Here is a 9,178-nt window from a genome sequence, read left to right as displayed (position 1 = left end):
ATCCAAACCCCCTTAGAACAAGGTGGGCGTACATAATGCCAGTGCAGAACTCTGTACTGCTCAGTTTCTGAAACAGATGAACTGATCGCAGATTGCAATGGAAAGATAGAAGCATCTTAATAAAATTCCAAAATGAGATGAGTGCCCTGATCATATGAACGACAGGGATCATTAAGGAAAATATGAAGACGGATTTCTGAATTCTGCAGTGGACTCTCAGGGGAAGAGGAGTACAGATCTGATTTACTGTATGAGAGACAAATCAACTGGCCTTCGCCCTCCATGCTCCTGTCAAAGAGCTTAAACCCCAGGAGAATTGTTGCCAAACCTAAACATTATAGAAAACGTTGAAGCCACTGCAGCAGGAGAGAGCTACAGAATGCACGTTTTCAGCCGTTTATATTCCAGAAAAGTTACATTTCTCTCAGGGTAGATAAGAGAATGAGGTAATAGTCAGTAATAATTCAATAATTCTCTCTGACCTCAGTCTCTGAATAATGTTTTAAAACCTGATACTTGCTATCTGGCTTCTCACAGTTTCCCTTTATTCTTTCTCACGTTAGTTATTCATTTATTCCACACAGTCCAGTTTAACCCTGTGCCTGCACTACCTGCATGAAACTCTTAACCCTTCCCTCCCAATCAAAACAAATTGCAATAGCCCTTTCCCCAGGAGCCATTGAAGGTTTCTGGGTGACGAAAGGAGGAGAACAACGATCAAACTCCACCAGAGAGGGAACAACTGCAATAGCTTGTTTTCCACTTTGCAGGAAAGGGAGAGACATGACTAACAAGGGAATAAGAAGGGGTAGCAATTCACATTCCATATGACAACCCGATTCAAGGTAGGCAAAATACATGTTAATGCAGTCACGTTTCTCCCCGGGTAGAGAAGCACTGGGCTTGGGGAAACTGAGACAAATAGATGCACACATCAGAGAAGAACCACAGCTGGGAATGGGGCTGTTCACCCCTGTTAAAACAGAGGAGCAGGAGAATTTATGAGGCTGTTGACACTTAGCAGAGCAATCCTGAAGTCAGACAAAAGGAGGAACAGAAAAGGGGACGATAGAGAACCGTCTGCTAATTCCTTCCCTAGATGGGCAAACGGGACCAGCCGGAGATCACGGACCTGACGGGACCACCTGAAGGGTGGCACGGCCTGGGGAGAGAGAGAGAGAAACGGGGCAGCAGCCTACTGTTCTGGAAGCGAGTCCGCTCTGAAGAGAGCAGCCGAGAACAGGACAGATCCGGCAGCAGGGCTCTGAATGAACTGCCTTCCGAAACAGAGTGGAGCCAGTGGAGGGGTCAGGACGAGGACATCCTGAGGAGGAGGAGGGGGCTTTGGCTCGTGTGCGATCCCTGGAGAACGTGGGGTGCAGGAGAGATGAGAAGGGGAGTGAAGGACAGGAACGAAGCAAGCAGACGGCCAGCGGGAGGGTGGCTGGATGTCAGAGACAGCACGAAGCCCGGAACCCGCACCAGGCGAAGGGGCAGGCCCTGAAAAGGAGTGGGTGGGAGGCAGGGCCTGCAGAACCATAAAGGATCAGAGGAATCAAACAGGCTGGTGGTCAGCAATGAAGGGCACAGTTCTGCACCCAGACCAGAAGCCACTTCTTTACTGCAGGGTTGTGGGAATCAGGAACACGCTGCCCAGCCCTGCTGTTGAAACAGACGCTCAAGCTTCTGTCCAGACACAGCTGGATGAGACCCTGTGGTCAATTTACTGAGAACTAGAAATTGAGCTTGACAGGCCCAATGGCCTCGTCTCACTTGTAACCTTTATGTTCTCGAGTGCATCGCTGCAGAATACGAAGCCACCTGGGAAAAGTGGGTAAGAAACCTAAGCCACTTGAGCAGAAGTGCCAGGGGTCCGGGTGTCCTCTTCCCAGAATTTTGGTTAAAAATATTTCCGGTCCCCAGCACAGTAAGGACTTTGTTTGGATCTGTGCCTCCCTGATGCTACTTCCCACACCCAAAATGACCAGGCTTATTTCAAATGATTTTAGACATATCAAATTTGATATAACAGTCATCAGCCCTCCATCTTTAGGGACTAAAACGATCACAGGTTATTAAACTTGAGCACTTTGAGCACGGGGCTGATGCTGACAGGGCACAGACCCCTTGTGTTCCCAAGGAGGAAGGGAACTGGGTGTCCAGTTAAACTATCAGAAAAGCGGCTCAGCTGCTTCTCTCCACAAAGTTTAGGGCTGACTGAGAGACTGCAAATAACATTCACACTTCCTGGCCCTTGACCATGTGAAGCTGCTTCAGTAACTCAAAGACAAGAGGGGATTCCTTCCAGCCTCTGGGGACAGTGGTTCTGGCAGCCTTGGGCTTTGGAAAAGCAGGGTATCAAAAAGAATTTAAAAAAGATATATTAAAAACGGCCAATGCAATTTTAAGTTTTATTATAAAAAAGAGCAGATTTTCTCATAACAAGAAAAAAATGCTGAACTGAGATTGGTCGAATATGAAAACAGTTCAGATCCGTGAACCTGCCCCCATACAAACGGCACAACCGATGAAACCCACCGCACACGGTAGCGCTGCGTTTGTGCCGCTCTGTCCTGTTGAAAGTAGCGTTTGTGCCGCTTTTATCCGGGAGATATGACGCCTCATTTCTTCGGCGGCGTGACGTCACTCTGCCCCCCTACTACGGCGCAGGAGAACCGAACCGGTCGGATTCGTTACTGCTGCGTTCGTGCCGGTTTGTGCTGATGAAAGCAGCTTCCCGGCTGCTTTCGTACCCGAGATTTAGCGCCCTCTCTTTCGGGTAGTCACGCAACCATGTACGACTACTAATCCCGTCTGGAGAATTCAAGCACTCCGTTACCGGATGCGAGGGTAAGATTGTCTGCAATTTTGTTTCTTTGTTTGCCCGGTGGGGGGCAGTTGATTTTGCATTTAATGCAAGTATTTTCTCTTCGTTTGTGTGAACAGGAAAATTAAAGTTTGTCTCCAGCATCATACCGTAATCTCAAGAGTTGCGGGTTTAGCCTTAAAAGGCGAACATTAGCAAACAATTGCATGTCCTTGAAAAAGATTTAACTAGCACGTCTTAATACTTCGTACATGTGTCAATATTTTTTAAATCTGAAGAAGTAATCAGTTTCTCATTGTGTCCGTTTTAAATCAAGCGACGTTTTATAGATTCGACCCGTCTTTCTAGTGTTTAAAAATACTACACTTAGTTAACTTCCTGTATTACAAGATCGTTGTTTTCCTATTTTATGCAAAGCAAATTCGGAATCGTGAAAAAGAACCAGGAAATAGTTTTTAAGGGGGCACTATGTACCAAATTAATGTCTCAACACATATGTAAAACCACATTGGAAACTCTTGCTGTCTCACACATGCAGACCTCGGAAATATTTGAAAATATTTTTATGTCCCCCCCCCCCCCCCCCCCCAAAAAAAAAACATATATCTAAGTTTTTTTAAATGTCTTTGTCTTTAAAAGATAAGTTTTGTATTGATGGAGTAAACGCATTCAAACTTAAGTTGAACATTTACGATTTGTTTCCAATTCATTTGAATTCAAAATACTTTATTCATCCCCAGATATTCAGATCATGAACAGTAAAAGGTTAGGAATCAGCCTCAAACTTGCGCCACAAACAGTGTTTCAGAATTCCCGTCTTCTAAATTTGAAGATCAAGCAGTAACAATTACACTGTTAGCGGTTAGTCTCACCTGTGTTTACTGTACGTCACTCATGGACAGTGGTTCCCCAAGACTTTTAAGTGTATAACCTTTGTATACAGTGTATAACATGATTAATGAATTAATGTACATCTCTCTCTTAGAGATGACAATTTTGAATTAACATAATGCTCCTAAATACCTGTCGCACACTGCTTTATTTTACAGTATATTAAAAAATAGCTTATCTAATAGTAATAATAAGGAGCGATGTGATGCTCGAATGATTGTTATTACATCCTTATCACTATTCTTTGATAAAATGTTTAGATCTTTAATCTGAAGGATTATTGGAACCTTGTCAAACGCACATGAAAATACATCATATCGTGACAACTGCTGATATATAGGAACTAAAGGGATACTCTGTACAGACTCCAGCTGGGGTAAAAAACATTTAGATTTAATCGTTCATGTAGTTCTTTGTTTTAAAAAGTTGTCTTTAGAATAATTTCAGACATTCTGTTTAAAGAAATAAAAACATCACATTTTAACCTCTCATATTTCATGACTGACACATGATGTACAGGCTCCCCCAACTCTACTGCAAATGTCGATACTTTATTTTTCACTGTCATTCGAAAAGATAAACAAGTCATGTCCAGTCGCACAAAACGCTAGAAAAGCGCATTACAAAGGCGTCTTAGAAGCTTTATTGCTCGAAAAGCGAGCAAACAGGGGGAACCGCCTCGCCTCGGGACTGTGACTTGGCTTTAGACTGAATAAGAGATGCTCATGCCCGTGTTTTGCGTGGCCGGCCTGGTGGCTCCGCGGGCTGAGCCATCGGACACTTCTAAAGTTTAGAAAAGCAGATCGACTCCCGCTGAGCGTCGTGAGTTGCAGACGAGCCCCGAGCCTCCCCGTCAGTCTGAGATTCAAGCCCCGGGTTCGGCTGGCGGGGTGAGTTTGTGGAGGTGGCTGTTCTCTACCACGCCGGCCGTTTTGGGGGGCTCCATTTTCGGGGCCCTCCAAAACAGGGGAAAATGGGGGGTTTAAGTCCTTTGTAAATGAATAGTTCTGAATTCAAAAAGCAGCCCCTTATACCACTTTGACACCTGCAGGACAGGTGGGGCACTAGCAGTGCAAGAGAGGTGCAGTCCTAACTAGGAGCGACAGGGGTCTCTCAGCAGCACATTTCTCTTGATTCAATCAACCGGCCGCAAGCTAAACCATACCGGCAAACAGCTTCACAGGGGAATGCCACTGTATCAGGGTGTCTGAAAATCCTTAGCGGTTGTATACTTTATGATTCGGTGAGTTAACGTTTCTATTTATCTTCAGTAACATCCGTGTTGAACCCTTGTAGCGGAATCCACAGCTGTCATTCAGGAGCCGAGCCCGCCTCCAGAGTGACCTTCCTCAGCGGACACGCCCCCTCCACCTGTTCCACAGGTGCGCCCGGCAAGATGGCGGCGGGGAGAGGTTCTGCGGCGTTAGGTGCGTGTGCGTTTTATTTCTAATTTTCTTGTTTTAAGTGCAAAAAAATCAAATCTCACTTTCAGGGAAGCTAGACAAAAATGTCTTGTTGTTTCTGCTTTTGTTATTGCATTTGTTTCGGTTTAATTTGTGTTTTAGGACGCCGAAATGTGTGTTCTGTCCGTTTGAGCGTGCTCTCGAAGTCTTAATTTGTATGTTTTTTAAGATATGGTACCTCTAGGTCTTTTTCCTTTATCGATAAAAGGCTGTAGTGTACCTTCAAACATTTGCTTTATAAAGTCAGCAGCTGTGTAATCACCTTTTTGGATTTGGGCTATAATAACGCCTTCCGCTCCAAAATTATAAAATATTGTAAAATATATTATAAACTAATTCGTTTGTTTGTTGTTTTTACTTCTCCAGGTGACAAAAGGATTTCAAGAACGGGCCTCCAGTTATGAAAAAGTTTTTTCCAAGGTAAGTTATATTCCTATCTTCCGTTGTACTTTATATCCGTTTATATCTGTGTAACAGGGAAACGTGTATTTTCCAACATTTTAACACCAGAACAGGTTTATACTATGTAACGTATTTTCGTTTCGTTGTGCTTTTGTTGAACAGAAATAGAAACTCTAAGGCGCTGGTTCTTTTATTCACATGGTGAGTCCAAAATGCTAAAATATTGTAAAATATATTATAAACTAATCCGTTTGTTTTATACTTCTTCAGGCCACAAAAAGATTTCAAGAACTGGCCTCCAGTTATGAATTTTTTTCCAAGGTAAGTTATATTCCTATCTTCCGTTGTACTATTTATGTGTGTATAACTCGACAGGGAAACGTGCATTTTCCAACATTTTAACACCAAAACGATTTATACTAACTTATTTTCGTTCCGTTGTGCTTTTGTTGAACAGAAACTCGAAGGCGCTGGTTCTTTTTTATGGTTTTTTTATTCGGCTGTTGAATCCATTGGGTAAAGAGATAATACGAACACATTTTAACGATGGTTTTCAATGCGGGGAGTTAAATCTAATATGATCCAGGCTGTAAGTAGTACTTGATCTTAAATTTACAAGTAGCATTGAATTTCTACGTGGCTAAACCTATTTTCGAAATTCTGGGGTAGTGCGACTGGGATTTATGTGTGGTTTCTCCTGAAGTTACCTGTTGGTTTATTGAATTTGAGCGTGTTTCTATATTCTTTGTTCAGGCAGTTTATGTAAAATCGTTAATAGACTTCAGAACGTCAAGTGAATCGATTCAGCAAATCCGATATCTTGTTAATTTGATCCTTTTTCTTTTGCCTTCAGTTCTGCGGCTCCTGATCCTCAGCGCTCCGGCGATCTCCTTTCCAGCTCCTCTCCAGCAACTCGTCGTGCTTTGGCAAGTTATTCTTGACAATGTGTGCTTTTCCTTCAAGTTCATTTTTGAAACCAGCGGCTTGATCTGTAATGTTTTCGACTCAATGATGTATCTTGACCTTAATGTAGTGAAGTTCTTGACCTGCATGTTTCTTGTTGACTGCTGCTACTGTATGTGCTGTGCATTCTGCAATAAAAGCTCTTGATTTCATTTTCTGCATTCTTGTATTTTTTTCAAGGTTTGTTGTGGTGCTGTCTCACTGCTGTAAGTTTCTGGCTGGAGAATCTGGAGCGACCACGAGCAGTTTCCAAGAAATCATGCGAAGGGTTGTTTTGCACTTTACGCCACGAGCCGCAAGGGGGCACCCTATCGCATTTTGACTGGAAAACTGCGGGGGCTACCCCCTTTTTAAGTGTCTCCAAATTTTCCCGCCTTTTTAGATAGTCTCTGGGGGGTTTAGGGTCCCTAGCAGTGAGCGCAGGTACAGCCCCGGGGGGGAGGAGAACTGAGGATAGCTCTAGCCAAGCCCCCTCACTCCCAGCGAGAGAGGAAGGCAGGCTGGTGATGGGCTGAGTCCCGAGAGAGACAAGTCACCCGGGGCGGACTCAGCCCATCAGTCACGGCTTGTAACTGACAACCTTTTAACGAAGTCCACTCCAGGTGACCTGCCTCTCTGCAGGGACCAAAGCCATCACCACCCTGCCTCCTCTCCTGCTGGGAGTGAGGGGGCTTGGATAGAGCTGTGGTCAATCAGCCAGCCCCCGCCCACCCCCTCTCCTATAGGGGGTGGGCGAGGCTTGGTTTGATTGATGGGAGGAGACCACGCCCTGAAAGAGACCCGATATATACTAAGTTTTTTGGCGGGAAAATCTGGACCCACTTAACAAGGGGGTAGCCTCTGCAGTTCTCAAGTCAAAATGCGATAGGGCGTCCCCTTGCGGTCGGAACTTCAAGGACAAAACAGCCCATCGCATGGTTTTTAAGAAACTGCAAAATCTCTCCGCCAAAAAACTCACCAACATCAAGGTTTTTCAGGACCAAGGGAATACAGAACTCTGCACAAAAAACGAAAGAACAAAATCAAACTTCAAGTAACAATTTATTGAGCGAAAATTGCATACAAAACAAAGCATTCCAGTAACGATAGATGCACAGGCTTTGTAGTGAAAATTAACATGCATTTAAATTACAAAGTGTCAAAGCACGGCTACATTAACGCTAAATGCTTTTACAAGTCAACAGAGTACGAAAAGATTTGCATGCAACTACATGGAAAAACACAGAAACATTACTGGTTCTCCAAGGCATCTGTCGAGGCAGCGACCAGAATGAAGACTGGAACTTCGTTGGATTTCCTGCAAAACAACAGAAATCTGTATTAGCTGTGCTTTCTGTTACAAACAGGATCTCGAAATTATCCCAGCTAGTTAGTTTGAGTTTCTGTGTTGAGTGACACGTTCAGAAGATGAAACAGTGAAGATTTACAGTTGGAATAAAGCGCTTAGTCTAGTGCGGATGAAAATGTTCCTGTTCAGCAGAGTGTTGAAGTACTCAGGCTTACATTTAAAGGCACAACAGTTAATACAGCTACAGTCTATCAATTAGATAACCATTCTCTTTCTGAAACAATTTAGTTAACATGAAGAATTGATCCACATCTTTATACGCACTGTCGTTTAAATTGATGTGATGCAATTTGGAAGACAAAACGTTTTTTTATTAATCTGTATTATAATCGCAATTTAAACAGAAAATGATTTCTATAAACCGCAGTCATACGGTGTTGTCGAGTCAAAACCACTTTCGCCGTGGAGAAATCTAGTATCTCCTAGTTTGAGTCTACTTTTGACAAGGTTTTCCAACAACAATTTTCGGGAGGTGCAGTATATACTGTACTTCAGTTTGATACGTGTGGTGTGAACGAATAAAAAGGTTTATACTTACACAGATAATTCCCGCAGCTGAGCCGAGCACGTCCTGCCCGAAGACACCAAGCTGGAAACACAAGAACAGACGCATTTAGAGGAGCATTCAAAGACAATTTAAACAAGGTTTTTTCGTTTTCACCAGGGCAAGATAGTGCAGAATTAAATAAACTACGTGTAAACAAATTAATAAAACGTTTATACTTACGTTTATACTCCCATTATTTAATGCGAGCCATGTCCTGCCCGAATACACTAAACTGAAGTAACAAAACAGCAGAATTTAGAATTTAAACTAAAAAGTATTACATTTTACCACGAATATAAGAACATATCACCCAACATACTCTAGAAAATAATGAAAAAGCTCTACAATTCTAGGTAGGCAACTTTCGGTTTGGATAAATGCCTACGTTTGATTTTGTGAACCAAGTTAACGAAATGTTTGATAAAGAAAGATTAAGACGTTTTCATTCTGGCAAAACAGCAGTGTCTTTACTCCTACAACAAAGCTTTTCTCCATGTAAAAGGAACAGACACGCTGTCTGTGTAACACAAGTGGCTTGTTAAAACCATGAAAAGCATTTTCTAGGAAAAGAAAAGACATTAAAACTGCTATATAGCTCCCAAAGAAAATACCCCTATAGTTTTACCCCTTTCTCCTGCGAGATTTAGACTTCATAATTACATAAGTAAAATTTTATCTACATTGAAATAAACGAAAATGAAAAAATAAGACTAAAAGCCGTGGAACAAACTCACTCA

General features: G+C 42.8%; 1 long non-coding RNA gene across 1 annotated transcript; it reads left to right on the top strand.

The window, feature by feature from the left end:
• The first annotated feature begins 2,684 nt into the window (after positions 1 to 2,684).
• LOC148817281 (uncharacterized) lies at positions 2,685 to 6,663 on the top strand. The gene is made up of 5 exons (XR_016094630.1): positions 2,685 to 2,850; positions 5,015 to 5,145; positions 5,548 to 5,601; positions 5,854 to 5,904; positions 6,437 to 6,663. It is a non-coding gene; the product is annotated as an uncharacterized LOC148817281 (long non-coding RNA).
• Positions 6,664 to 9,178: the final 2,515 nt, after the last annotated feature.

Source organism: Atractosteus spatula, chromosome 21, assembly GCF_055471065.1.
Source record: "Atractosteus spatula isolate fAtrSpa1 chromosome 21, fAtrSpa1.hap1, whole genome shotgun sequence".
NCBI lineage: Eukaryota > Metazoa > Chordata > Actinopteri > Semionotiformes > Lepisosteidae > Atractosteus > Atractosteus spatula.
Note: the sequence above shows the minus strand (reverse complement) of the source record. Positions and strands in the feature narration are given on the sequence as shown.